Here is a 24,455-nt window from a genome sequence, read left to right as displayed (position 1 = left end):
GTCAGCAATTGGACGGAACCCACGTGGTGCTACATGTTCCAAATGACGCTTGTTGGGGCTGCTAGAGCTTGGTTTGATCGTCTACCGGTCAACCACATCTACGACTGGGCAGACTTCCAACAGAAGTTTAGCCAACACTTCAGCCAGCAACGGAAGTATACCGAGGAGCAATGGACAATCCTCAAATGCATACGAGAGGAAGATGAATCTCTGCCAAACTTCATCACTCGCTTCAACTCAAAGAAGCTAAGTTTGGGCAATATCAGCGAAGATCTTGTTCGCGCTGCCTTCATCCAGGGCGCACATGACCCAGAGCTCATCCGCACCCTAACGGGTAAAGATGGCATGCCATCCACATGGGATGGCATCATGACAGCAGCAAAACGCTATGCGGAAACGGAGAAGCAGCTGGGTAAAGATCTCCCACAGAGCACAAACCTCTACACCCAGAGGACGAGAGAGGACAACGTCCTCACAGCCCGACTAAATAAAAAACGAAAGCTAGGCATTTGGCAGTCAAGGGTAAACTTTGACACCTCATCCGGCTTGCAACATCGGTTGGGCGGAAGGGATAATGTACAGCCGCACCGAAACTCCAGATGGACGCCACTCACCAAAAGCGTCACTGAGATATTCGCCACTGAAGAGCTCCCGTGGCCAAAACCTCCGATAATCCGACATCGTCACGATGCTGATCGGAGCAAATATTGTGACTTTCACAAGACAAAGGGCCACAACACTGAAGAATGCATAGATGTAAAAGACATGGTCGAAGCATTTGTCAGAGATGGGACGCTCGCGCACCTCGTGGCGCAATAAAGGCTGAGCAGGCGGATGCGTGTAGAACCCCAGCTGGGGAAAACGAATAAAAATTCCAGCTTCATTGAGACTACATGCTGCGTAAAGAACGAGATCCCGAACCAGGTGCGTATCGGCTCGATGGCGCTCCCATCCCAACATGGAAGGGAGCTCATTTACACAGTTTGCATGTAAATCAATTCCAATTTGTAAAGAAAAGGCCAAGAGCCACTTCTAATGGAAATGATTCTCTTTAAGAACATCGAAGCTGATGATTTTATATTTATACTTTTCTAAACACCAATATGCCGGTTTTCACCGCATAATTACGTGAGCTCATTGCATGGGAAGGCGGTCCTACCCGCACGAACCCAAAACGTGACAAACCTTCACGCAGGTCAGTTGAAGGGGAAAAGTTCAATTCTCCCATTAAATGAAAATGCCGGTCTATCCGCATGAATCATGAAAAGAAACTGAACACTAACCTATCGACAACCGTGCGTCGAATGGTCCAAAACAAAATTCTTAAAAGGATGAGGAAAACCTACACGCAGGTCAGATAAGGGTAAAGTTTTGCCATCCTACTAAGTGCAAGTGACGGTTCTACCCGCACAATCACGAAAGAGGAAGCAAAACTTCGCACCTATTATCAACCACGTTCAAAGGTTAACTTATCCTCAAAAGGTGAGGAAAACCTACACGCAGGTCAGATAAGGGTAAAGTTTTGCCATCCTACTAAGTGCAAGTGACGGTTCTACCCGCACAATCACGAAAGAGGAAGCAAAACTTCGCACCTATTATCAACCACGTTCAAAGGTTAACTTATCCTCAAAAGGTGAGGAAAACCTACACGCAGGTCAGATAAGGGTAAAGTTTTGCCATCTTACTAAGTGCAAGTGACGGTCTTATCCGCACAATCACGAAAGAGGAAGCGAAAACTTTAATCCATTATCAACCACGTTCAAAGGTTAACTTATCTTAATGCCTTAGAAATTTCGAAAAGGAAAACCTACACGCAGGTCAGATGAAGGTTGAAGTTTAGCCATCCTACCAAGTGCAAGTGACGGTTCTACCCGCACAATCACGAAGGAGGAAGCGAAACTTTAACCCATTATCAACCACGTTCAAAGGTTCTTATTCTAAACACTTGGAAAATTGCTAATTTAAACTAAGTATGCAAGTCATAAGTTTATAAAGCAAGGAACCCAAAGAAGGAAATAACAATCTTATACGCAAAAAGATTAATATTTCAAGAATATATTACAAGAATGGCCGGGTAACTACCCGCCTAAAAGAATAAAACTATACAAGTCTATCTTAGCAATGGGAAGGGATCTTCAGGATCAAGCTTCAGGGCCGCTTCCACTTGGACCCGCTCCGTCAGAAGAACGGGGTGGTTCGAGGAACGCTTTGAGGACAGCTAACCCATCATCAGCAGCAGCTACTTCGTCCACCTTTTCCACCACTGGATGCGGGAAGGCGGCGTATTGGTTCAATGCTTGGTCATAAATGGCTTCGGTATCCACATCGAACAAAGGGAAGTTGGAAGGCGGGACGCCTTTCTCAACAAACCCTAGACCAAGCAGGAAGCCGGCCTTTTCCCCATCCTCATGAGAAGCATTGAGGGCTGCGGTCATAGCATCATCGTAAGAGGTCTCTGAAAAGACCCGACGCACAACCTACAAAGAAAACACAAGTATTGGAACCTTTTCTTACAAAAGAAAAGCGTGAAGATAAAACTAAACATACCTGAGGCAACGCTTCTCGAAGAAGCCATTGGAGGGCAGCTTGAGCTTCTTTATGGGCGCGTTCGGCTTCGCTCTTGTTAAGGTTGGCAAGTAAAACTTCCTTTGCGGCAGCCTCTTCGACGCCCTTAAGCTTCCGCTCGGTGTGGTCAAGCACCCCCCTCTGGTCCAAGATTTCCTGGAGTTTCTTGGCATCTTCCATTGCCAAGGCATCATGAGCGCGTTGGAGAGCCTCTAATTTGGCCTTGAGCTCCTCATTCTCCACACGCAAAGGCTCAGCAACGGCATCAGCCTTGGCAGCCCTCTCGGTTGCGTTTCGCGCAGTCTCCCTGGCCAGCCGAAGCTGTTCATTCACAGCTTGGGCAGCCTTGGAGCGGGCCTCGAGTCGCGCCTGAACTTCAACCTCGAGGGCCTTGAAGGCCTTCTCCTTGTCGGCGGCAGCTGCCGCCAGCTGTTGGTTCTCCTCCCGAAGAGCACGCGCCTCAGATACGTCCTTGGCGCGAGCTGCTTTCAACTTGTCGTTTTCACGACAAAGCAGCTCGACGCACGGCTGCATCCGGGCTTGGAGAACCCGAAGCTCATTGGTTAGCCTACCCTCCTGGTAGCTAGCCATGGCTTCCCCCAACGCACCATGAGGAGCAGCGTGGCGAGCCCAGTCCACGCACTCCACAGGGGTACGAAGGGTTGTTCCTCGCGTATGTTCCATCGCGGAACATACACTTCATTGGAATCCGACACTGCAAAAGAAACAAAGGCAGTAAGGAAAAGATGATAAAAAAAACAAGGGAAAAAGAAAGGAACCCTACGCACCTGTAGGGTCAATGACAGGCCGATAGCCGCCAAACCCATCACCTGAACCTAAAGGAAATCCATCCAACAGGTCAGGCAGACGGGAAGGTGGCAAAGATCGGCGGGAAGCCCTGCGCGTACCTGATGATCCGGCCGTCGGTGCCGGTGGCGCGGGCATGGTGGCAGCCGCCGTGGTCGCCGTTGTGGTTGCCGCCGTGGTCGCCGCCTCGTAGTCAACAGCAGCAGTAACCGCCGGCTCTGTGAAGGATGCTGTAAAAATCGCACTCACGGCCGGCGGGGACGTCATCTCAGCTGGAACAGTCTGCTCAGGAGCAACTGAACCAGCGGAAGCAGGCGCGGTCACCTGGGTCGACGCCTCAGGTAGGCTGACCAAGCCTACCGTCATTGGCGGAAGGGTACTCCTCTGCGCTTCACCCCGGAATGCGTCAACATCCACGCCTGCACAAAGAGGAGAGTGTTGGATAAATTTATGAAGTGATAAATCTACAGACATTATGATTGTACTTACGGGTTTTCTTGACCCTGAACGTACGGACGGGCGGGGAGGAACCCGATGGAGCCGGCCTCTTGGTTCCGGTCACCGTCGTCTTCGTTGGTTCTCCGGAGGTAACGGTCGTAGCCTCCGGAGCAGTGGTCTTCTCACCACCGGGCTTCCCCGCCACTTCTTCACTATCTGACTCCGAGTCAGATAGAACCACTGGATCAGCTGTGGAGGCCTTCTCCTTCCCCTTCACGCCGGCAGCAGCCTTCTTCTTCCGCACCAACGGAGGAGCATCTGAGGATTCCTCAGAAGAAGACGGGTCAGGAATTCCAGCAGCGGGTACAGCATTGAGGGATTGAGGAAAGAATATCGCCTTACCTGGCCGCCGGTGGCTCAGGATCTCGTGGCCCAGCGGATAGACCTCCACAAACCGATCCGCCGTTTGCTCCAGGATGGGCAACTCGCCCTCGTCCAGAGCACGAGTACCCATCCGCGCAGGACCATCGGTTTCCCGCGGGTACAGAAGCGACTCCAAATCATTTCCCTCTGAAAGAATAAACAGTTAGAAGACAAACGCGTATCAAAAAGAAAGACAAGACATACCATAGGGAATAGAGTTCAAACCGTATTCGAGAAGGATGGGAACCTGAGACGCATCCTTCCACACCCGGCTCATCCCTAACATGACCATCCCGGACTCCGCAAACCGGTAAACCGGAGATTGGATCCGGGATATCTTCAAAAACCATTCCGCCTCCTGGTAGTTGGGGGCGTGAAGGCTCGGTATCGCTTGGCCATTTTTAAACTTCATGGCAAGGGGGATGGCGCGGGCAGAAATGTAGAAGAATTCCTGCTTCCACGCGCGAAGACTGCGCTCGGTGTCGCAAATCTTCAGACCCTTAATACGGGTCGTCAAGGTGTACCACCCCTGGATGCACCTCCAGGTATAGAAGGTCATCAGTCGGTCCACATGGGGCTCGATGCCCAAAATCCGGCACACCCACTCAAAATGGCGAATCTTGGCGATCGCCATGGGGTGCAGCTCGGTCAAATGAACACCGTGCCTCTCAAGGACACGGTAAACAAATTTTGTCAATGGGAATCTAAGATTCCCATAGACAAAAAATGCAGCATAAACCCCGATCTTGCCTCTGGGGGCATCGTACACGGTCTGGTGGGATTCAGGAAACTCAGGCTCGAGATGATCGAGCATGAACTTCCTGACAACATACCGGTACTGGTCGCCGGGCAGAGCACACTGGCACTCGCCAGCAGTACCCCTGTCGTCAGCTATAGCTTCAGCATCACGAGAAGACATCTTGCAGAGAAAGAAGAGAACGATTTCGAGAGAATGCTGATTGAATAAAGGAGTATTCGCCGGAAATCGCCTTAAAGATGAACAGAAGAGTGAAAAGTGTGAATTGCAAATAACCCTCTCACCCTTTATATAGTAATCGCAATTAATGCGGTGAATTTAATGCGGAGGAGAGAGAAATCGAATGTGCAATGAAACTATGACACGTGGCAAAAAGCAAGCTGGCAACAGCTGTTGAAAGGACGTGTGCCAGTAATTTCGCGGCCACGCGCCCGAAAAATCGCGCCCACGCGCCTGAAAAAGCGACTGGAATGACCATGTTCTGTCACGTCACCATAACTTCCTGCACGTCCTGACACAGTCAGAAGAAACCGTCGCACGACGTTTCAGAGGTTTGGACTGTCCTGATCTTTTCACCAACTCTTCGAATTTCAAAATTCAAAATTCGAAAATATTAAAAAGCGGGAAAATACCCCTTTACCCCTTGGCAAACAAGTAACCGTAAGACGGATGCGGGTACAGTGTAAAGGCAAAACCCTTCACATACCTAGCACCCGCAGGGAATTGAAGTCAAATAAACCTTGGCAAATAAGTAACCGTAAGACGGATGCGGGTACAGTGTAAAGGCAAAACCCTTCACATACCTAGCACCCGCAGGGAATTGAAGCCAAATAAACCTTGGCAAACAAGTAACCGTAAGACGGATGCGGGTACAGTGTAAAGGCAAAACCCTTCACATACCTAGCACCCGCAGGGAATTGAAGCCAAATAAACCTTGGCAAACAAGTAACCGTAAGACGGATGCGGGTACAGTGTAAAGGCAAAACCCTTCACATACCTAGCACCCGCAGGGAATTGAAGCCAAATAAACCTTGGCAAACAAGTAACCGTAAGACGGATGCGGGTACAGTGTAAAGGCAAAACCCTTCACATACCGAGCACCCGCAGAGAATTGAAGCCAAGTACCTCGGCAACCAAGTAACTATAAGACGGCTGCGGGTACAGTGTTCAGGCAAAACCCTTCACATACCTAGCACCCGCAGGGAATTGACGCCAGGAATACCTTGGAAGTAAAGTAACCGTAAGACGAGCGCAGGTACAGTGTTAAGGCAAAACCCTTCACATACCTAGCGCTCCGCTGGGAATTGAAACCAAGAAGGATCTTCTGGGCAATGCTTGCGGAAACGGAAATAACATCCCCGCATAGCGGGAACGTCGAGAACTACGTTGTTTGAAGCTCCAGGATGGAATTGGTGGTCTTAACATAATTGATCACTATGTTCAAAACTACCAAAACCTCATGGAAAATCCATACAACTGGGACTCAATGCTCCTGACTTGCGAGGAGGTTACAGACCTACCCGCATCATACCCAAAGACCAAGCAGGAAACTCGGGCATTTCTGCAAGTGACAAGGACTTCCGCGGAAAGAATCCCCATGGAAAACCTTACAAAACCCTTTTCAAAACCCTTTGCTCAAGTCCAAAAGTTCACCTCACTTTATTAAACACTCATGAGAAGAACATTGGACTGGGGGGACTTGAAGAGGTAGGTCCCAGCAGAGCCCAGTTGGACCCGCAAGACTCACCTTAAACAGGGAAGTCTGCGCAGAGACCAACTGGATCCGCAGAACCAACCATGCTCAGAGACGTGACGTCCTTACGCGCAGTACGCAAGCTGGTCCCGCAGGAAATGCCTCCCAATGGTGAAGGACTCCGCCTGTCCCCGCAGCCTCGGATACAAGCCATTAGGGAAGGCCACCCGCGCAGCATGGCTACACGCACAAGGCACTTAGCTCTCGATCATTCAGTGTCACCTGAAGGAATGAGCCAAGCCGGGAGCAATCCCGCACAGAGGCGGGAGGGGGAATACTCCCGCCCAAATAAGCCAGTCCGTATACTGAAGGATCTTTTACTGTACCTGACGAGGTATGGGCGAAAGATCTGATCAGAGATACGACAGCTCACTGATACAGTATGGCGAGCAGCATGCTCCTGTACTGTATCACTATTAGCCGCTGCCTACTCACCAACTACTGTCATACCACGTGCGTAGCCGGCAGTTGGTGGAAAGGGAATAGTATACAGCAGGCCTGGTCACTATCAGCCGCTGCCTACTCACCAACTACCAGCAAGGCACGTGCGTAGGCTACTGTTGATGAACAGGAACACTGTTGCAGCTGGCCATACCTCCTTGGAAACCTACCTTCGGCTATAAATACCCCAAATGGTACGATCATCTTATTATCTTACAACATTACATTATCTTATATCATCATAATATACCTGATATCTGCTCTAGCAATCTCTTAATATACTTTTATATTTAAAGAGCAATCTAGTCTGATTCTCACGCCGGAGGGTGGTCACAAGGAGGAACCCCCCCCCCCTTCTCAGTGACGAGCTCACGGTGTCTGTTTTGCAGGTTATCAGAAGAACCATCTTCCAAGGGTCTAACCCCTCGTGGGAAACAGCTATCCAACCCCCAGGTTACCAGTAATCTGTGAGGGGTCCGGTTAGTGTTTCTTCAAACAATCTCCCACAATTGGTTGATGGCTTCATCATACATTTAAGGTTAATAACAGTTTTCAACTCTTTAGCAACACCTAACTATGACATCCATTCTCTAATAATCGAATCCTTTAAATGAGGTTTGTTTCTCTCCATCACATTAATCTTCCCCATTGAGATCCCAATTATATCGTTGACCAACTGCCTTGTTATTCAAGTTACATGTGTCTCAACATTTACACGATACCCATTACCGGGATGAAATAGGCTTTGAGTCTATAAGGTAGTTGAAGATATCATGTGTTCCACCAAAATTGGGGTGCTATATAATTATGACCCTGAAACCAAGTGTGTAAATGTTGAGACACATTTAATATGAATAAAAGGGTATGTGGTCAATGTGTACTTGGGATTCCAATGAGAAAGATTAGTGTGACGGAGACAAATAAAAATCTCATTCAAAGGATCCGGTTATTAGAGAATGGATGTCACAGTTACTTAACTTTTATTGACCTTAAATGTATGATGAGCTTGTCAACCAATAGTGGGCGGTTGTTCAAGCTATATATTTTGATAACATTCAACACCATGAATAATTCATGCACAAAAGAGTTAAAGGTGAACTTGTGTTTCTTGAAAAGGATGCACCGAAATGTGGATATAAAAAGTTTGGATTGGTGTAGAAATCTAATAACATGTTTTATTGAATGAGAAAAGCCTTGGATGGCAAAGAGCATTACCACAGTTCATTGACATTAATGGCGGTACGTTAAGTTACTATATTGATTTGGTTAATACATATCGATCTAACTGATTTTTGTCTCTACAGGGATTAAACCTCATAATGGAAAGGTGCATTTGATTTTATCTACAAAACCATGATATAAATGTCATGGTAAAAGATATCTATTTGATGATTTTGTTGGTGGCGTTGAAGAACTAATAACAAAAGCTAAAATAAGTATGAAAGTGATGATGGTAAGGTTGACAAAACACCACAACACTGTGGACAACACCTGTACTAATGAGGGAAATGTGGAAGGCATGATGTCTAAAGAAAGCAAGCCAATAAAAATGAATGAACTGGATTAAATTGTGGATTGAGCAGAAGATAATGCAGAAGTGGAGGCTACACATTTTAGCTGTAAACTGCTTGAGAAATCTGAACAACTTTGGTTGGAAGCGGAAAGAAAGGCATGTCTTTTCAAACTAATACCACCAACTGACCGGTTTTCATTTAACAAACTGAATGGATTAGGCAAAAACTAGAACAATTTCTAATTGTTTGATTCCTTTCAATGTACATGTTGATTTATCTGAACCTGATCATGTCAAACCTATGGTTAGACACTTAACAGTACAATTTATATATTATGTTATTTTGGGTGGTATTTGTTATTGTTCCAAGGTAATAACAAACGTAAAAGGATCATTTGAAAAATGAAAAAAACTTCTAATTGCTTGACTCTTTTCAATGTACATGGAAACTTACTTGATCCCGGACACAATAAACGACCATCACGTCCAATTAATCTGACGGACAACATGAGATCACCTTATGCTAACAAGAAGGTCCTGCTGATGGCGAACTAGACAAGGTTGTAGAGAATGTTGCCAACTCTCTGTTTGTGACATACAAGGATGAGTGGTAAAGCTAACTGAATACATAGTTAGTAATCTAATTTTTAATATGATAACTAACATCTTGTGTATTATGCAGGAACTTTGTGTTCCGAAAAAAAGTAGGGTCGACTATCTCAAGATTGTCAATGGAGAGCTTGTACCCAGGATATTTTGTAATCTTTTATGTTTTTTCTCAGGGTCAAAGCATGGGGCGTGCCTTCAGAAGCATGAGGCGTGTTTTGGTCAATTTCCTTGTACAAACTTGATTTTCAACACGAGAACGTTTGTTTTGTCTTTTAGTGGTTCGCTTGTCTGTGAAAACTAAAAGTTAACAAATAAATAACTTACTAACTTTTTGCATGAAAATGAGTTAAGCAGAACCCCGATCAAATATGAAATATATGTATGTATTTATGTGCATTAAACATCCCCACACTTTCAAGAAAAACTCAAGCAATGCTTTAAACACACCCAAAATGAATAGGTAGAAGAGAATGGTAATCCGCAAGTGTGTTAAGATCTCAAACTTACAATCGGTTCTCATAAGCACAGCTCTACGCCACCACGATCTTTTTAATTTCTTAGTAGAAATATATAGAAGCGTAACAAGTCTACTAAATCTTTATTCATATATATTTTCGCACACCAAACAAATATTCACTCAGCATTCACGCGATTTATATGTGTTTAAGTGTAACACTCATGCCAAAACGAAACATACAAATATCATATGCTTGACGAGAAATCAAACCTTCACTGATTAATATTAACATGCATAAACATCAGGATGACTTTTCACTTTTATAAGGGGTTGTAATGTAGGCTTGGGTTAAAGTGGAACAAATTGGTAAAAAGTGACTAGAATGCAAAAATACCGGCTTAAGGGAAACATTTATTTTTGTCACTGAAGATAGAAACTATACAGTAGTGCCATTGAGCTATGAGGGTTGTAATTCAAAATGCTAAGACAGCTAGATTTTTATCTTTATTCTTCTTTTTCTTTTTTTCCCTCTCTTTCTTATTGTTATTTTTTTTTTGAACGGCCAACTAAGTAACGCCGGGTACTCCGTACGCGGCCCCCATTGGCTAAAGGTAGCCCGAGCCGGCCACTAGTCCGGACGGACGGAGCCCTAGCGGTCCACCTATTGAGGGATTCACCGGATAAAACCCGACCCCCACGCCCGCCAAACGGCACGACAACGAGGAGCCGGTAAAACTGGGTGAGATCAGGACTCGAACCCTGGCAAGCCAAGGTCATCCCTTATTGTTATTATTATTTTTATGTTATTTTTTAATAGCAATATGCGATCATTATTGATTTGTTTGAAGATCAATCCCAAAATATATGGGATTTGGCTTTGTATATATGTACCGATATTATGATGTGAATGAATCAAGGATTAATCTCCTATATGGTATCATTGAAGCCATAACCAGCCAGCCGGTCTCCTATATTTTTATAAGATTCTCAAATTGGGATGGCAACATTTAAAAGAAGTAACATGACGGTGTTTTCCAAAAAGGGTGTATTTTGCATAAATGGGTGAAATTGCGAAAAGGCTTTTTGCCTAAGTGGCTAAAGTTGCAATAAATTGCGGTTTGTTTGGAACGAAAGGCAAACGACTCAAATTTGGCAAACTAAGGGATATTGTCGTTGGTGGTAGAAAACAAATAGAAAAAGGATAACACAAGGGGCTTAAATCATATTATTGCCTTGATCATTTGTGTATACGTATTTAGTTTTCTGTCTCAGAATGTATTACCTAATTTACCTTGTCAAGTTCTAAATTTGCAGGAAACGTCCGATTATCACACATGGTTCAAAAGAATGAGCATGATTAGAAGATATGATAACTGTATAGTACAAAACTACCAATTTCCAAATTAGTTACAGATGGATATAAGGTGGAACTGTTACACGTCGACACATATCCATCAATGGGTTACCATTCTTCGGGGGTTTTAAGTAGGTATTTGGGATTTTATATAGTCCAGTAGCCTCATGACCTTGAGTTTCTGTAATTGTTTAGCAATTTACCTAGAAAGTTTTTATACCTTTGTAATATTTTCTACCATTCTTCTCACATGAGAAATTGTGACTCGAAAATCCTAACTTGCCATTGACATAGGTACGAGCTATCGAGCAGCTTGTTGAACTGTTGATGTATTCTTTAATTTTTAACATGACCCATTATGATATTTTACTAGGAGTAAATCCAAACCGATCGGACCGAGGACATTCTTTTGCAGTCGACTGAACAGAATAACATAGATTACAGGTTAAAGTATAACAAGTATTCCGTTGTAGTCTAGTTGGTTAGGATACTCGGCTCTCACCCGAGAGACCCGGGTTCAAATCCCGGCAACGGAACTTTTTTGTTTTAAAATTTTTATATTGTGATCGAGAATTGTATGGGCTTTTATAGTGCTGGAAAGTAAGTGACACGATCCATAATTCGGCCCAAAACATTATTATTCTGTCAAGCACTTGGATACTTGAAATAAAAAAGTTAGCATACGTTTCATAATTAAAGAAATGTGTAAACAAATACATCACATACAGCTTGGATTGGTTGATTGGTTCAAAAGGCCACGCGTGTCCCTTTTGCATCAATGATGACTATCACTTAATCGACAAGAAGTTGGGAAGAAGAACAGAAAGAGGTTGTCTAACTAAGGAGTTGTCGGTAGGTATGAAGAGCTTAGTAGATGCAAGTTTTTAAGCAATGTTATCAAGCCCGGACCACTTTTGGATTGTCGCTTAGCGATATCTAGGTGTGTTTATTACGGTATCCCTCGTCAAATGATTGATGGTTTTATTTTCATGGTGAACAAAAGCTTTATATTTACAAAAATGAAACACATCTTATCACTTGGTTGTCTTTTATAGACGTTTGTTTCTTTTCAGTACTCCACAAAATAAAAAATCAAGAAATTTTGGATCAACTTTGGTTCGGACCGTTATTCTCATTCTGATAGGGTGGTAACATAGTTAATATATGAAATAAAAAGTCATAGGGTCAAACCCTTTAGAGTAAAAATAAAAAAAAGTTTAGTTCGGCCCATCCAGTTGACAAGTGTTCATTTTCAAATTGTGGCTTAGTGGTAGAAGGCTTGAGTTTTCTAGTGGAAACTCAAGTTCGAAACTCACTTACGTCACTTTTGAGAGGATATTGGCAATGAAGGGTATGAACTAGGACTTGTGCAAAGGTTGTAAGTTCGGACCCTAAGCTCACCCGGGTTTTCATCCCACCGTGTGTTACGCCAAAGAGTTCTGATTTTGTGGTGGCATAACGACTGTCAAGTGGCAGTCGGCGGTATGGTTTCCCGGGAAAATGCTCAAGTCATACTTTGAAGCTAGCATGGGTCCAGTTAAGGCAACGTATTCTAGCCAGAGTGAGACATCTGGACTCTCCGAATTTAAAGAGTTCGATAGCCTAAAATAAAAGAAAGTTGAAGGTTCTGTTAAATAAAAAAGTAAGAAAAAAAAGTTGACAAATGTTCGGTCCACAATTTCCAATTCAACCATAAAGTTAAAAACCGACTGAGTGAGTCACACTCACGGTTACCGGTCCATGATAAACACTAACATCATTCCCTGGTTCGGTTCTAAATTTAGCAACATCGTTTTCATCGCTCCTGACTGTTTTCTAATTTCTATGTAAAATTAAGTAGATAAGTTTTGGTAGGCAGGCAGGCAGGCAGATTACTACAAAACTACTTGCCGCCGCCGGTACTATAACAGAAACTCCATTTTTTTTATTTAAAAAAATATTCAAAAGAAACATCTACCGTACACGTGGCGGATTCTGTAACAGTAGCACCACCATATTACGCTGCGTGTACATATTCTGTTGAAGCCCATGCGTTATATATAGATATAATAATATTCACTTTACAAAAACCAACAAAAAACAATATATCCACTACAAATATATTTTTATAATTTTGAATTTTGTAACGAACAATGACTCGCCCGTACCGAACTCTCTCGACCTTTGATGACGTGTCAACGGCGGCTCAACCGCCCGAGCCAGCGGCTTTGGAGTCAGATTACGCCATAATCCTCTGCCTAGTCGGCTTAATCTCGGTGGCTCCGTAGCCGATCCTTTAACCGAACTCAAAACCAGCAGTTTGCGAATAAAGGAGTCAAGAAGAAGATGATTGAGGCGCTTCCGAAGTTCACTTATGATAATGCGAGTAACGACTATGAGATGTATGGAAAGGAATGTTGGTCTGAATGCGCGATTTGTTTAGGTGAGTATGTTAATGAAGATGAGGTCCGTGTGCTGCCGCAGTGTGGGCATCGGTTTCATGTTGGTTGCATTGACGCGTGGCTGGGCGGACACTCGCCGTGTAGGCAGGTGTTGGTGGCCAGGAGGTGTAACAAGTGTGGGGAGTTTCCAGTGGTGGGAATGTTGTTGTGTTGGAAGCGGGAGATAAATGTAGACAGCATAGCAGTAACTCTTGTACTTCCGGTGATTATTTACCGTCACAAATTGTGTAATTAGGTATTAGTTATTTTGTATTGATTTATGTTTAGTGAATTATTTTTTGGGATATTAAGGAATAGGCGTGTTTGACGCATCTTTCTCTAAATAGGATAAACTAAATATAGTAACACCACTAGTCACCAAGAAGGCTCTTTACATTTTACTTATATGTAGTGACATATGTCTTAGTTAGACTATAAAAGGGCATAAATGTGATAGGTTAAGAAGGCTATAAAAGGGCATAAATGGGATAGGTAAAGAAGGCTAGGGAGGTGTCGTGGCTAGTGATGAAACCTAGCTAGACGAAAACACGAGGACCACAGGTGCAACAATACTTCGTCCGTGTCATGGAAGAGCCTTTTAGACACCTCTAGAGCCTAGGCGAACAGTGGCGTAGCTCTTTTAGACTGAGGGTAGTGGGGGTGAGGGGTGGGCGCGGCCGCCTACGTGGCTCGCGAACACTGCTACACCCCTCCAGTGAGCGAGGGCGCGGCCGGCCGGCATGGCTGTGGTCGCGGGGCAATATAGCCGTTGGAGGTGAGTTGACTGGTCAACCTTACCGTTGGCCAGTTTAAATATTTTCTTTTTTTTTTACCTATAAATACAAATCCACACTTTCTATAAAAACTCAAACCATACATTATCTCTATCAAAACTTCTATTTATATATTTATAAATGGTATCGTCGTCATCGTCTTCGTCTTCCTATTCTACCGAAGAATACGAACTCATTTGTCAAGCGGTTCAAACGACGATAAGCTTTTTGAGAGATCAAAATCGCCCCTGAGCCCCATTGTTCCACCAACCGCGTGTTCGTGATCGAAAGACCGCTAACGAAACTTTGATACGTCACTATTTTAGTCCCAATCCCACATATGGTGAGGATAGTTTTAGAACCCGTTTTCGAATGACTAGACGATTATTCATGCGTCTAGCAAATGACTTGCCGGAGCACTTTGAGTATTTTCAACCAAGGGATGATGCTAGAGGTAAGCCCGGGTTCACGGCTACTCAAAAAATTACTGCCGCTATTCGACAACTAGCGTATGGTGTTGGATCATATATGTTCGACGGGTATCTACAAATGGCTAAAAAGACCGGACGCGATGCGCTTAACCACTTTTGTAGAGGTATATATTTTTTTTTACGTTTGTTTATATATTTTTCAAATATTTACATAACTTATATAACTTTAATAATTATATTTAGAGGTCATATCGCTATACAAGCGGAGATACTTACGTACACCAACAATTTAAGATATCCAACGCATATACGAGGTGCACGGTGAAGAGCATGGTTTCCCCGGGATGCTCGGTAGCCTTGATTGTATGCATGTTGGTTGGGCTATGTGTCCCATTGCTTGGCGAGGTCAATTCCATCGAGGTGATCACCCCGGCCCTACTATCGTACTTGAGGCGGCGGCGTCACAGGATCTTTGGATTTGGCATGCGTTCTTTGGGGTTGCCGGGTCTAATAATGACCTCAATGTTATCGATCAGTCACCGATAATCGATGACCTTATCGACGGGGTAGAACCTCCTCAAGCTTTTTTTTGCAAATGGAGAACATTCCAAGTACGGGTACTACCTCGTTGATGGTATTTACAACGAATGGGGAATATTTGTTCAAGCTTACGCGGCTCCAGTTTCTGACAAACGAAAGTACTTCACGAAGAAACAAAAATCGGCAAGGAAATATATTGAAAGGGCGTTTGAAGTCCTAAAGAAAAGATGGGCAATGTTGGCGAATCCAATAAGATTTTGGACAAGGGAGAAGATAACGGAAGTCGTCATCACGTGTATAATCCTATATAACATGATACTAGAAGACGAGGGTAAAGCTATTTGTCAAAACTACCAAGGTGATATTCCAAGACAAGAATCGACGATCACCAATGAACAACGACTCGCCAACATAAATATCATCAATAGCCGTGAGTTACATGGCAACGTTTGGCATGAGTTGGTCGAGCATTTGTGGGATAGAAGACCCGATGATCTTGTATTAGACTAGTATCAACGTAATGTTTTATATTATTATTAATGTAATGTTTTATATTATTATTTAATGTATTATTTAAAATAATTAAATAAATAAAAAACTTGATCAAGCCCCTGCTCACCTGGACCACTACACCCTCTGGGGCTTGGTTGAGGGGCTTGATCCATGGTCATGTCATCGCCTACGTGTCAGATTTTGATTGGCTCACCTGGGGCTCAACCAAACCCAATTACCCTTAGCCTTATACACATTTAGGCATGACCATAGCCTAGTTGATAGACATGATATACTATGTGTTGTGGTTTGATTATTTAGAGTGACAAGTCATTCACATAGGCATTAAGCTTTAAGTAATCCATCTTTAAGAGTATATGTAATGGGCGAACATTTTGGACGAAATCCGGCGATATCCCCCCCCCCCCCCCCCGCGCAGATTTGTGGGGCAATAAGGGGGGGGGGAGTATTTGTCGCCTGATTGTTTTTGGGATTTATTATTATTATTATTATATGGTGTGTGTTTGTGTGTGTATATAGGGCTATAACATTATTACATCCCCAAAACAAAAACTTATCATTTGCTGATTGTGCGTCACATGACGTAAGTCATCCCATTTTGTAGCTCCTCCACTACACATAGCCTAATAAGAATGTGGTTTAACCAAATATTAAAAATTACAAAGTGAAAATATATATACATAATTTGTTGAAATGAGGTGGACCTCACTGTTTTAAGCCCTTTTGGGCGTTTGGCGCGGGGTTATGTTGTGGTTTGGCTATGGAAATGGCGCGGTTGGTGAAATAATAATGTCGATAAGTGAGTATAAAGTTTTTTGAATGGTGATAATTGAGCATAATTAATAGTGATAAATGACAATAATAAATTGTGATGGCGAAAGTAGACGTGAGAGTGTTTGTAGTTTTGTACGACAAGAGAGTTGGATGGTGGGGACTTGAAGTCTTGTCTCCTGGGCATCTGAAAAACTGTGTGGGATTAGAACACACAAGGTAAGGTAGTAGCACTAGCACATGGTATTGTTTTCCGAATTATCTTATCTTATCTCCTTTTTTATCTTTTTCGATACAGGAAATCAAAATTAAAGTATTAAACAGAGCTTCTCCTCCTGTTCTTTTATCTTTTTCATCTTCAATTAATTTTTTTTAGAGCACATCCCGAATATCTGGTAGGTCCGGTACGTTGATGTTAAGCGTTCAAGTTTGTAAATCTAAACTAAGTTTGTGCCGTACAGACAATAATAATAAATAAATGAAAGAAGATAAAAAGCATGAGTTTAATGTTTTCAAGAAGATAAGAAGCACTAAAAGTAAAGTTAATCATCATGTTGGTGGTAAACCTCACAATTGTGGCTAGTATTTGGAAGCCTAAAGAGACGAGAATGTGTTGTGGTCATGGTTACATTGTATAGACGGAAAAAAAAAGGAAAAGTCTATTTAGTATAGGGTAACGAAATTGATGAGAGAATTGAATTGACAAAAAGTTATACTGAATCAATGTCATTTTATTGTCTTGTTTAATTAATATATGAGTTAAAAAAATTAATGAATACTTACTTTATGCTTTATAGTATAGATAATAAAATATAGAGAATGAAAAAAATGCTAAAGGCGTCCCTTCTTTTAAAATAAAGAAAGCTCACAAAGAAAACTGTAATGGTGACGGGCAACGGCAGGTGGTGGCGGCAACGATAGTGGTCAGGCGGTAGTAACGACTATGGTGGTGGCGGTGGTCAAACAATGGTAGTGATGACGACAGTGGTGGCGATGGTGATGCCCACCACCACCGTCCCCATGGTAATATTTTGTTTTTTGAATTTTTAATCAGACTTTGAAATATTTGTATCAATTCTATTTCATTACGAGTTTTTTAGCTCCAAATAACATACAGTAATAACTCATTTCATTCTCATATAGTCATGAGTTTACCAAACATGACAAATGATTGATAATTATTCATTTCATTCTCTTATTTATTTAATTGAGAAAATTCCAATTTGACTCCCTGAAATATATCGGCGAGATATGGATTGACCACTGAAAACGAATTTGCGCATTATGGACGTCTGTTATATTTGGGCGGGGCAATCTGTGCCATTCCGTCATTTATTTCCGTTAATGACCGTTGAGAAGTAGGGTGTTTTAGACTTTTTACATAGAGAAAATTGGCCGCTCAGTCTGTGCCCTTCTGATTATTATATTTTTCAAAAGCTTGAAAAAACCAGCTTGTCAGGAAAAATGGCAGTCCGATCACCAGGTATTTTCTTCTTCCTCCTTCCTCCGGTTCCTTACTCCTCTCACATTCCTTCCTCAAATACATACCTCCATCTTCATCCAAGACCACCCACTCAAACCCGAAGCCACCGTAGCCGACCACTTTCTTCTCCACAACCCGTTTTGGTTGTTTCGGGTTTAAAGTTTGTTAAACAACGGTTCGTTTTGGTTGTTTCGGGTTATATTTGAGCTAAAAAACGGCTCGATTTGGTTGTTTCGGGTTAAAAGTTTGTTAAAAAACGGACCGTTTTGGTTGTTTCGGGTTAAAAGTTTGTTAAAAAACGGACCGTTTTGGTTGTTTCGGGTTAAAAGGTTGTTAAAACACGGGTCATTTTGGTTGTTTCGGGTTAAAAGTTTGTTAAAAAAGGGTCCGTTTTGGTTGTTTCGGGTTTATTTTAGTTAAAAAACGAGCCGTTTTGGTTGTTTCGGGTTATATTTTAGCTAAAAAACAGTGCGTTTTGTTTGTTTCGGGTTAAAAGTTTGTTAAAAAATGGTCTGTTTTGGTTGTTCCGGGTTATATTTTAGTTAAAAAACGGTTCGTTTTGGTTGTTTCGGGTTATATTTTAGCTAAAAAACGCCACGTTTTGGGTTGTTTCGGGTTTAAAGTTTGTTAAAAACGGCCTGTTTTGGTAGTTTCGGGTTTAAAGTTTGTTAAAAACGGCCCGTTTTTTAACTAAAATATAACCCGAAACAACCAAAACGGCCCGTTTTTTAACTAAAATATAACCCAAAACAACCAAAACGGACCGTTTTTAACAAACTTTTAACCCGAAACAACCAAAACGACCCGTGTTTTAACAAACTTTAAACCCGAAACAACCAAAACGGTCCGTTTTTTAACAAACTTTTAGCCCAAAACAACCAAAACGGGCCGTTTTTTAGCTCAAATATAACCAGAAACAGCCAAAACGGACCCTTTTTTAACAAACTTTTAACCCGAAACAACCAAAACGACCCGTGTTTTAACAAACTTTTAACCCGAAACTACCAAAACGGTCCGTTTTTTAACAAACTTTTAACCCGAAACAACCAAAACGGGCCGTTTTTAGCTCAAATATAACCCGAAACAACCAAAACGAACCGTTTTTTAACAAATTTTAAACCCGAAACAACCAAAACGGGCCGTTTTTAGCTCAAATATAACCCGAAACAACCAAAACGAACCGTTTTTTAACAAATTTTAAACCCGAAACAACCAAAACGGGCCATTTTTTAGCTCACATATAACCCGAAACAACCCATGACGAACCGTTTTTTAGCTAAAAACAAAGCGTTTTGGTGGTTTCGGGTTTAAATTTTGCTAAAAATCGGTTCGTTTTGGTGGTTTCGGGTTTAAATTTTGCTCAAACACGGTTCGTTTTGCTTGTTTCAGGTTCGTTTGGATGATATATATGATGATGATATATATGATTATGATGATAAATAAACATCACACATTAATGTTAAAAAGGTATATATAATTCATATTGTATATTTATAACAAATGTTGGCTTACTTCAAATGGTTAGTTTTGTTGGTTGTTAAAGAGCAGGTCGGGGGTTCGAACCTCACTCCACACGATATATAGAATCATTAGTTTTAAATTAATTATAAGCTCAGAGGTAAATTGGTAATTTCAACAATTTATGGTCAGTCAACTAACGGTCAACATGACGGAATGGCACAGATTGCCCCGCTGATGTGCAGAACGCGGTCTAATAAACCTAACCTAATCTAGACACTCTAGGTTTAAATTTATAAATCTAGACTCTCCTAATGCTAGACCATTAGACAGGCAAGTGTACCTATTAACTGTAGTAAAGCCTAATGAAGTCCGGATATCGAACCCAAAGGACACTAGCGACACCTAAACTAGACACTGACTAATAACTTAAATAAATAAATTTAATTGATTTTTTTGTGTTTTTTAATTATTAACTATAAACTAAAAAAATGCTTAAACTAAAACTGACACGAATAAATAAGGGTGGAACTTAAATAGGGGAAACAACTACCTAGGCAAGGAATCCTACTAGTCAACTCGTAAACTCTCGGTAATGGATTAATGAATGGTACCGTATTCTAAAAATCTGAAATTTAATGAATAACTATAGTAAGCTAGATCACCTCCCGGTCTCACCAATAATACCTAAGAACCCTAAATATCATGTGTGCTCAACGGTTTAATGGTTCGGATCACCTCCCGGTCTCACCTTACCTAACTATGCTAAGGTACCCAAAGATTAAATTACCTCCCGGTCTCTCTAATCACAAAACTCCCTAAGGCGTAAAGGGGTATTTTATTGAATTCGGTTATAATTCGAAACTGTAAGAATCTAAAGGAATCTAGGGTAACTCACTCCCGTGCAATCACTACCCAAACCCGCAAAAGACCAAAACAGACGACACTTAATTACCTCCCGGTCTCTCAAGTGGCAGAATATAAAGTATCTCTAAACTCTCAATTACCATTCCTATGGAATACGTTAACAATAAACCATAAACTAGTTACAAACACACAGTAAGTAACCTAATACGCATCCATACATGAAAGACATTCACAAAGACGCATATGGAAAAATAAATTGATCATAAATTAATACCAAGTACACATATGCATTATAACCAAATAAAATAAAAACTTTACCAAAGCACCACCAATCAATAAATAATCCAAGACCGAAAATAAAACGAGTCTAAAAGGTATTCATCCAAACCCAGGCAGTATAACAGTTTAGCTACTCATAATATTCGATGAAACAAAGATATAAAATAAAGTGCGGTTCATCGTAAAAGAAATTAAAATAATTAAGCTACTATTAATTAAGCAGCCTGCTTGCTTGCTTTTTAATTATTTTTGGTTGTTGAGACTTTTTGACATGTTTGCTTCCTTACTTGACGTGTTTGGCTGCTTCTTTTTAATTTCTGCCGTGAGATTTGACGAGCTTGCTTCCAATTTTCAAAACTCACCAACAGGGGTAGCCACCGTGTGTCTCCAATCAGCCCCCTAGCTGCGTCTCCTCATTGGTAGGGTTTTTTTTATCTTTTTATAATATGTTGTTTTCAATCCTTTTTTTTTTCAATAGCCCATAAACGAAGTAGACCATGGCCCATGCGAAATCACTAGCTCATCATATCTTTATTTGGTCCAATGTTTTGTTATGATATGCTCCACCGAGTAACCTGTTTATATATTTCAATAAATACTATGGTTGAAAATAATAATTTAATGATTCATTAAAGTTCAAACAATTCAAGCCATCGTTTTCTTAATTCCCTTGTACATACATTTATTTCTATATTATTAAACTTAACTTTCAATATATAAGATGCATTTACAATTTAATTAATATTTAATGGTGTGTGTAAAATGCATCCACCAAACAAATGAGAATTTATATTAATTTACTCGTTTTAGCTCGTTGTCTCTTAAACTTATAAAAATCATAATATGAACCAATTAAGAATAATATTCAATTAGACTTGACTCAAAAATACTTAAAAGTGTAAAAAATATTTATATAATAATATGTATATTTTAAACCACATCACCTGCCCAAATATAACAGACGTCCATAATACGCAAATTCGTTTTCAGTGGTCAATCCATATCCCGCCGATATATTTCAGGGAGGCAAAATGGAATTTTCTCTATTTAATTTCTTCTTGTATTTTATTTTCTCTTCATTCTATTACCCTCTTAACAAATAAACGGTGAAAGTGATCAAACTACCAACCTCCCACCCATCTTTCACCCACGTTGTTTTCAACTTTATTAAACGAAATTTATCAAATTATTTTGGATTATTGGATTTAAATAATCACACCTTTAATGGATTGGCCAATAATAATCCCACATTCAGTATTTCCCGCTGGCAGTCCCACTTTTTCAAGGTTTTTTGTTTTATGATCCCCCGTTAAAAATAATTAACGGGGTTAAGTTTTTGCTGATGTGGCTAGTGACTTGGCATTTTCATTATCCTACATGGCTTTTACCTTTTTTTCCCTCTCTGATTACTTACGTGGAATCCTCAGCCTTTCTCTTATTTTAAAAAACCGTAAACACTTGATGAATATTGAACCCACGATACTTAATCAATCAACCCCATTCATTTCCTAACTGAACCCTAATTTGAAGAACACAATCGTCAAAATCCCCAGGAGATTTTGTTAATCAATCAACCTCCACGTCATCGTCATTCTCTTCGTCGTCACTATCAGCTCACCGAAACCATTCGTTCCCCGATCAAATGAGTCACCGGATTGAAGGCGCCGACAGCGAGGTGGAGTCTATTTGCCTGTCGTTAGGTCTCTCAGGGCCTGAAGACTTTGCAATTCCGGTGGCCGAGTGGGAAGCCTGTAAATCTGTTATGCCGAAGAAAATTAGGGTTTTGGATGAGGAGTCTGCTACGCCGGAGAATATTATTGAGTCATTGATTGACGTCAGCAGGGTTTTGGATGAGAGGAAGAGTGGGATTAAGGGAGTACGGCCGCCTCCGGTGCTAGCTCGTCCGCCGGTGGATGATTTGGGTTCGAGTTGGGATTTGATTCGTGGGTTTGCTCCTGCGGCTGATGTTGTTGAAGAGGATGAGTTAACAAGTATTTACGGTTTTTAAAAATAATTAAGGTTCAGTTGGAAAAAAAAAGGTAAAAGCCATGTAGGATAATGAAAATGCCAAGTCACTAGCTACATCAGCAAAAACTTAACTCCGTTAATTATTTTTAACGGGGGATCATAAAACAAAAAACCTTGAAAAAGTGAGACTGCCAGCGGAAAATACCGAAGGTGGGATTATTATTGGTCAATCCATTAAAGGTGTGAGTATTTAAATCCAATAATCCAATTATTTTCAAAATTAAGATAACACAACATAAAATATAAATAATATTCTATTCATTAAAAAAAATATAAGATCTGTAAAAAAAGAATGATAAATTCAGAATTAAAATTATAAAAACATAATTCAGAAATTTTCTTTTAAATGCATTACCTTTCTTATATAATAAACAAATAAATAGAATATAAGAATTCGGAACCCCAAAATCAAAATCCAATTAAATAATTAAATAAGTTTATCCGTTTTTGATATATTTGGTTTCCTAGCCTCGTGGTTTGTGGAATTTTAACCAGGGTTCAGCGTGTTATGCTTTTTTCGGTCCCTAAGGCCCAAAACTTTGTTTTTTGTGTAATCGGATTTGCTATCCAAAAACGGGTTGTCACGCAACCTGTTGTTCGTCTACCTACTATTTTATCGTAATCACTTTGTTCTATGATTATAGGGAATCTTGACGAATAAAAAAAATTAAGAGACCTGGCACTAGCTATCTACATCCTTAATCACCCACAATCATCTTCATTTTCATCCTCACCACCTTCGGCAACCTTAATCACCACCACCACAAGTGATTAGAGTTTTGAGATGTAGGAGGTCAGTTAGAACGGTTTATTGTTTCTAAAAAACAAAAAAAGGAAAGAGAATTAAACATTCTGGATAACTGGCGTGGCTACCACGCTCATGTTTGTTTTTGGTCGGGAACTCGGGCCCAATGCACCCAGGGTTATGTTCCCAGCGCTCTCAAACCCACCCCCGAAGCCCTCTCTTGACCACTCCATTCACCCTTACACATGTTTTTTGTGGAACATTTTTTACCTACTCGGCAATCTCATGATGAGAAATTCTTCACTTTTTTCGTGCACACACAACATATTCCTTTAAGAATATAAGTATAACTAGCTCATCTTTTGGAGTAACATGGGTTTTTACTCTTAACTTGTACTATGAAAACCATTTTTCAAAGAGAAAATTACCTAAATAGCCCTTTTGATGAGAGAGAAAAGGTAATATAGCACGTGAGATTTCAAATTCCAAAAATAGCCCACCAAATCTAACGTCCTCGTGAGTTTTTGAGATTCCCCGTGAGTTTTCGTGGACGAATAAAAAACTACCATGTGTTTTCCATTCCTACCTACCATGCTATTTTTCATCCCAAATATGTCTGAAGCGTGATTTTTGTCATCAAATATAACATGAAGAAAACCAACTGTAACGTGATGTTTCAAGTTGTTTTCATCGGCAACTTGACTTTTCAAAATTATGTTTTTTAAAGTTATTTTGAAATTCATCTTCAAAGATGAATTTCAAATGAATTTTATAAATTTCAAAAAACCTTAAACATCTTCATCTCTGTAACATCCCAAAAATTCCAAAATAATATTAATTATATTATTTAATAATAGAGGGAAAGTTTACTCGGGTTATCGGGAAATAAATAAATAGAGTAGGAGTTGGTATGGGTCGGGCTAGTGTTGGGTAATGGATATGGTTATGGACTTGGGTTATGAAGGAAAGAGGGAAGGACCATGGGCCTAAGCCCATGATCCATAATTATATAAACCTTAAATCACCAATT

General features: G+C 41.1%; 1 non-coding gene and 1 pseudogene across 1 annotated transcript; both read left to right on the top strand.

Annotated features, from left to right (window-relative positions):
* The first annotated feature begins 11,580 nt into the window (after nucleotides 1-11,580).
* On the top strand, nucleotides 11,581-11,653 carry TRNAE-CUC (transfer RNA glutamic acid (anticodon CUC)). Its single transcript has one exon. It is a non-coding gene; the product is annotated as a tRNA-Glu (tRNA).
* Nucleotides 11,654-13,442: 1,789 nt separating this feature from the next.
* LOC143605321 (RING-H2 finger protein ATL80 pseudogene) lies at nucleotides 13,443-13,793 on the top strand (annotated as a pseudogene).
* The last annotated feature ends 10,662 nt before the right edge of the window (nucleotides 13,794-24,455 follow it).

This window comes from Bidens hawaiensis, unplaced genomic scaffold (genome assembly GCF_021521415.1).
Source record: "Bidens hawaiensis isolate Kalapana, Puna unplaced genomic scaffold, B.hawaiensis_p1.1 tig00069023_1, whole genome shotgun sequence".
NCBI classification, from domain to species: domain Eukaryota; kingdom Viridiplantae; phylum Streptophyta; class Magnoliopsida; order Asterales; family Asteraceae; genus Bidens; species Bidens hawaiensis.
Note: the sequence above shows the minus strand (reverse complement) of the source record. Positions and strands in the feature narration are given on the sequence as shown.